Raw genomic sequence first — 7,387 nt, forward strand, 5'->3', positions numbered from 1 at the left:
CAACGCGTTGACAACGGAGATTTGATTGGCTGTGGACATTCTACCCATGATTCATAGCAACCGTCCGAGGTTTTTCTTAAAGTGACAGACGCGAGTTTGAATAAAGCTTTCAGGGCGGCGTGTTGAACAACAGGGGGCGCTATATGTTATGATCAGAGACCATGAGACACTGCTGACAGTTTATGGTCCCAGTACAGAGAACACAATGGTGGAAGAAGTGCTGAGATCCTTAAGTAATTGCATAGTTACGAGATTATAAATCATACTACATTGAAGGATAAGTCTGGTGTTCCTATTTGTTTCCCTCCTTATTCAAAAATAATCAGCCATACATTGTAAAACCTACCAAAATGTCTATGTATTTGATTTTTGTAAAATTTCAGCTTGTATCAAAAAAGATGTATCAAAAAAAATAATGCAATTGTCTGGCCCATGTTATACTGTTATAGTAATATGTTATTGCTACTGATGTGTTGATAAATGTGAGCAGCATTTGAATGCTGCAGCTGGTCAGAGTGGAGTAAATTGTATTCATTTGTTTCTTGTGTCGTTCCCCTTTACCATACAAATGTTTTTTTTGTAGAATCTCAAAATTGCTCTTATGTTTAGTATTTTAATAAATGTAGCCTAATTTCCATTGTTATTATTAAGAAGCACCTTGATTAATGTAAAATATAAAATATGTCTCTACATACAAAATATGTCATGTCAGGTCAAATTAATTCAGAAAGCCCTTCAGAATGCATGTTTTAGAGAACAGAACAAAAACTGAGCCCAACAAATAAGTGATGCAAAAGAGTTGAATTCAAACTAAAGCTCAGGGTAACAAAAGAAAATAGACTGTTGAGGACGTAACAAGCCTTGGTAGCCTAGTTGAGCCTTATTATTTTGGTCTTCGTTTGCAGTGGTGCTGCTGTGTTATATTGGGATGTCTTTAATATGTTTTGCACGCCATATTTACAAAACTGAATGGGGAAGAATGTTAGAAACACATTTCAATATAATGCAGCCTCATTAATAAACGTAAATTTGAATTAACACTCCTCTGTAAGTCTTAACAATAACTGGTGCTTAGTTGCTTCATAAACGTACAATAAGTGGTTGCACAACTGTATTGCATTCCAGTTTACAGGTGTACCTAATAAAGTAGCAAGCACATGTATATTTATGTGTAATATCAAATATTTTCATCAACACACAAGCGGTTTGGCATTTTTTGGTCCCAAATGTATGTAAACCCAGGTTAACTGATGGTTTTGGCCCCCTGTTGTAATGCAACATGCCACAACAAATGAACATGCACCTGGAAATTTGTTTGCTTTTTAAACTGCAGTTTTTATTGCAGTAAAAAGAAAAGAAAAAAACAATATGTTAATAGATCAACATGTAAATTTTCACTTTGAAAGGACAACCTGTCCTTGTAAAAGTGTCGACAGTGGTATTCATGCATTCTCTGCTGGTTGGCTTTTTGACATTACTTTATTTACATTAAACCTGTCCATCTGTGGTGGCAGTAATGACAGTGTTTCAGGGGTTGCAGGGTCACAGCCATAATCATGTGCCTGATCCCCTGTGGAGCAAATGGTGTGGAACTGCGTGGGTAAGCTGCTGTTCAGTATTCTTGTCACGGCTCGTTTGCACTGAGAGCTGTCCAGGCCAGTCCAGTATGATTAGCTGACCACAGTGGTGTGGTATTGCACCTCATTATCATTAAACGTTGCCGGTCATGAAGTCATATACTCCTCCCTGTCTCTCTAATCGCACCCCCACTGTTGGGCTCCAAGCAATTACTGCCTGCCGCCAGAACGCTTCATTGTTCATTAGACACAGATAACAGACACATCAATAACAAAAACAAAAGAAAACGTGGAAAAACAAGAAGATCACCGAAGGAAAATAATTCTGATGTCATTATTTTAAGGAAACCAACAATGTGTTGAGCAGAAAGGTGGTGCAATTATAAGAAAATGTGTCCCATATCCCAAAGACACCTGTATATTTGTCTTTACGTCTTCATGGGGATCATGTTGGTGTCCTGTGCTCTGTTTAGGTATCTGTAATGATGGTCTTATAATGTATATTTATGTGGCTTATAGACCTCACTTGGAAAAAAAAAACTATCACTTTGTAAATAAAGAAAGTATCTGTAGTCTAAATAGTTCTACAGCTGACTTTTTGAAACTGTATGCTGACACAACAATGGTATAATACTATATACTTTTATAATTAAAGAGAATCAGTAATCATTTTAACGTCAGCCATTTCAAATAATTGAAAACGTTTTTATTTGAACAATAGTCATCTGCATACAAGAGTGAAAGGTAGTGATTAACACTATTTTGACTTTTAAAAAAATATTTTTTTATTTATTTTAGCCAGGTAAAAACATTTTTGAGATCAAATCTATTTTACAATGGTGACCTGGACAACAAGGCAGCCAACTTATATGCCATATTTCAAGGAAAATAAGATAAAATAAAATAACATGGAAAACTTGTCATAAATAAACTGTATCACAAGTTGACATAAAACGCTGTAGAGGGATTGTGTTGTGTCATTAATGTGCAATAATGAGGTATGTGCAAGGCTGACTCCCAACATAGAGCAATTCCACTATATGTAATATGTTATAATGCAATATGTATACAATAATAAGGATAGAAGAAGTTGCAATAATAATGGTGTGATGTAAAAAAAAGTGACATAATAACATATACAATGTCCATTAAGTAACCCTCATAAAAGGTGAATTATTGTTTTCACACTTGATAAATGGATTGAACAGACAGAATATAACTCAACTGATTAATAAATTTAAGAGGTGATGGTAGAATTTTGTTACCTTTGGACAGAGCCATATGCTATCTGCTCCCCTCTGTTTCCTGACTTTATGCTAAGCTAAGCTAACTAGTTGCTAAGCAACATGATGTGAATCCACTGGATAAGATCCTCATCCAGTTCTCCAGCATGGCCAATTGTGCAATTAGAGCTCAGTATTCATGGCAGTCACAGATGTTTCTAAACGATCAAATCAAACCTAAATCATCAGTAACTATTTTCCAGAGCAGATTATAATCCCTGGTGCAATGAGTCTGTTGTCATTAGACAATGAAAATGATTGACATTTAGCTCACCAGCTTTGAGTCGAGGACAAAGAGATGGACACACTAAGACAAAGCAGTGAAATCTGATTTAGGTTGAGCTGTTGGTTATACTCAGCTCAAATCAAGATCCCGCTGAGTAAATATTGTTTTAAAATGAAGTGCTCAGAGTTTCATTGTCCATGCGGTATAAAAGTTTGACATGACTTTACAAAGTATGCCTGTTAAAACATAATTCTACCCTTATCTTCAGTTGAGCAATTATCCAGGGAAATAAGAGTTTGTGGTTACACAAACCACACTGTGTGAGGGTTTTGAAAAGAAAATATGGTATTGCCACATGATCCGCTGCTTGCAGCTATTTCTGCTCTTTTTTTTTTAATCTGATTTGAAAAGTCTCTCTTGACTCCCCTGTTGCAGAGTGGCATATGAGAAGACAAAGGAAAACAACCCAGAGCCAAGGTAAACATCTAGCCTGTGTGTTCTGTGTGCATGTGTTTTGTTCTTATAAACACATGGGCCATTTGTCCTTTTCAAAAGCAACACCATCTCCCAACAAGCCTTTCATATTTCCCTGGAAAGAGGCATCTCCACATAAATAAGGCTGCGATTGTGACAAAGCGCAAGAATATAATGGTAATTTCAAAGAGTGGAAAACCAGCTGATGGAGAGAGTTCAAAGAGTCTGACTGAAGGGGTGACCAACAGGGTTGGTGAGGGGAAGTGTTTTTTGCTGATGAAGAATAAGAGAGGGTCGATTGTCCCTGCTGCTCTAGTGATAGCGCTAGATGCCATTAAGATAAGGAAGATTAGACCTGCCACAATGTTGTCCTGTAGCTGCTACAACCTTAGAGACAGGTGGAGAGTAACTTCACCTTTTCAGTGACCAGGGAAATTGAATCATTGTCGTAGTGGAGTCTAAAACAATGCGCCATATCACAACAGTTCAGCCATTGATTCACCCTTATGAAGATATAAATGTTCAGTTTTGATTGATTTTGTCAATGAGATATTAATTTGCGGGGGAGAGGGAAGTCTGGGCCAACTTGCTTGGCCTGCTGCCACCGCGACCCGATCCTGGATAAGCGGAAGAAGATGGATGGATGGATATTAATTTAATTATATGTTTATTATTGAGATTGTACTTTGCAGTGGTGTTGAGTTGGACTACATTATATAGAGAATTATTTCTTATTTTTTTCCTCCACAATTTCAATCAGTATATGAGGACGGAAGAATTATAGAAACACATTTTAGTTTCATGCTGTGCAGAACAATAACACCACTAACTACTAGCTCAGAAATAAATTAGGAGAATTAACACCTCTCATACAAACACTGGAAATTATAAGCTTGGTAAAGAAAGAATGGTACAGAGCTGAGTGTTTTTAATATAAAAGTTTGGAAAGCAACTAAAACTAGAGCTACAAATGTGACAAAGTAGAAAGTACAACATTGTGCAACTAAAATTACAGCCTCATTTTTGCATGCCTCTGCCAACAATCAAGTTGCAGACATCACATTTACAAGAATAGGGTGAATTCCAATACCACTGATGGCTTTAGGGCCTGTATCCAAAAAGACTGGCTCCATACACTCCCATTTAACTTTTCTCATGAAATACAAAGTCAATAAAGGTTTTCCTCAAGTGATTAAGGTGTCATTCACTTTTTCTGATCATCCTGGTATATCTGAAAATGATAACTAATTAGATGTTAGGGCTCAAACAGAGGTATGTTTGGGGAGGGGGGGGGGTGTCTCATTTGATTGACATGCCTGGGGTGTGGTCAGGCTTCCTGTATAGGTGGGCGGTTGCAGTGTCCTCCGAGTCCAAGTGAACATTTGTGCCACATTTGAAGAAATTCCCTCGAAGTGGAACTATCGCATTTGCAATATTGTAATAGATGTGAAGCCCCAGTGGCATTGACCTTTGACCTTTGTCCATAAAAATTGTATCAGTTAACCAAAAACATAGTGCACCGAGATGGATGTTGCTGGCGTAAAAGAGGCATAAAAAACTATTTAAGTTACATTAAGTTTAAGACTGTTTGTCTGAATATAGTAGTGCTGTCTATTTCAAATTAGACAGACTTAATGTTACTCTCACTGTTATTTTTTTCAGATTATTTCAGGGCATTTCATCTGTTTTACAAAATCATTTAAGGAAAAAATTATTTGTTCTTGCCACTGTCTCTGGGACGCTGCAGATAATATTCACAAACAGAGACCAGACAACGAAAAGGCTTTTTAAAGAGCAGAAATCAGCGCATGTGCCATATATAATATACTTTATATTGCTGCAAGTTAATGGAAGGCCGTAAGCACAATACATATGCAGATAACAAACATGTACAGAAAGAGAGAACAACACGAATACACACTTAAACATTTTTTCGTATTGCAGGGTCTGCAAAAGTAGATTACTCTCTAATTTTAAATGGCCTGTTAATATTTTTTTTTTCTCCCAAAGAAAAGCAATTATGCCCGGTCATGCTTGTGTTTTGTCTGAGGAGTGAAGGTACCAGTGAAAAGTCTTGTTCCAGCCATTCGTATTTTACCATGTTACAGACACGACCATCTAGAGGACACTGATTTGTGGGAGGAGGACAGAGACAATGAGGTTTGCTTCATGTTCGGTTCCTCAGAGTTAGTCAGCAGCAGGACCTCATTTTGGGGCTTTTATGTCAGCGCTGTGCTTAATGGCCTGTGTGCCATCTCTGAGGCCTATTAAAGACATGTGGTAAATCAACAGTGGAGGAACATGCCAGTTAATCACAGCCTTTGTTTCAGGCTGAGAGAACACAATGAATCTAACTGAATGACACTGAGCTGACGAACATTGTATGAGGACAACTAAAACTGTCATGTCAGACAGACGGACTGCCTCAGCAGCCACCTGTGTAGCAAGAATCAATGCCACTATCTCATCCAATCTCTGCCTCTCTCAGCAAACCATCCTCATATAACCACTTTTTTTTCTCCTCATGATGGCTTGGTTGTAGGTGTTAAAAACTAAAATTTTCTGAGCCGATTAAACTCATGCTGACTGATGCCTAATCCAACAACATTTAACACGGGACGTATACAGGGAGAGGGGAACGTAAAGCCTTGATTGCTTCTATTGTCACATAGCAAGCTCTAAAATGTGTCATTTTAGACAAAAACAGAAGCAGTAGAAATGAAAAACTGCATGTTGAACGCTTATTAATTAATCCATCTTCAATAATTACAAGCTGTTTCTTGTCTAGGTTGTCTGAAAGAGAATAACATTACCATTTGATCCAAATTATGCAACACATTTTTTTTTTTATATATATATAATTTATAGGTATTAGAGGATTTATTTATTTTTTGCCAAAAAATTAAAACTGTCATTCTACAACAACAACAACATTCTCCTTCCCTCTTTTTAGTCTGAGAGTTTCCAAGCACACATCATATTTTCTGCCACAAGCTTTTAGCAAAGTTGAGCAGCCTTCTCTATCAAATACGTACAGTAGCATTCATCAACAATAGCCTAATTAAAAAGCTTTCAAGTTTGTTTTTCAGATCCACTAATCACTGAGACAGACCAGTATTTGTTTACGGCCTCCGTGAGAACAAGCGGGCTTACAGCACATAAATCTCCAATAATCGAATTTGAGGTTCCTTACTTAAATGTAATTAGACTGAAAACCGAGGATATGTCTGCACCCAAGTATATAACATGCAATACCCAGACTGGAAACTGCAGCAGAATAAAAGATTTGATGAGAGAAAAACAGTTTGTGGGTATTATTACAAAATGGAACATGCAACACAAGCTGACAGAGCAGAGAGCAAAAACACAACTAGAAAAAAGCAAGGGGTTGTGACTCCTGGAAATCTTACCAGCACAGCATTATTCAGAGTAGAAAGTGGGGATGAAAAGAAAAAGCATGGTCAACCAAAGTAGCCGACCAATTATGTTTGTCTACTCTCAATCGAAGCTCAAATGAAGAGAAAGACATTAGTCATAAAGATTTATTTCTGTAAACAGGGACTAAGACAAAACAGATTTCATTTAGGATATTCAGAAGCATAAATGTCAATTTTTCACACTTTTTCGCTCTTTGTAACACTCAAATGGACAGATGTATGAGACCTCTGTTTTCAGAGTACCCACCTCCGTGCTTGTGGGATGACTTCATAGTTCAGAGGAAAGATGACCCAACACTTTTATGCCTGATTACATGTTCTCTCATGGCCTTTTCTGTGAGTAAGAAATGCATCTCAGTGCTCTCCTGCAGGAATAACGTGTAGATTTTA

The sequence above is a fragment of the Brachyistius frenatus genome, unplaced genomic scaffold (assembly GCF_029030835.1).
Source record: "Brachyistius frenatus isolate BFR_SWC_R1_liver_20210118 unplaced genomic scaffold, ASM2903083v1 Contig_10, whole genome shotgun sequence".
Lineage (NCBI taxonomy): Eukaryota > Metazoa > Chordata > Actinopteri > Embiotocidae > Brachyistius > Brachyistius frenatus.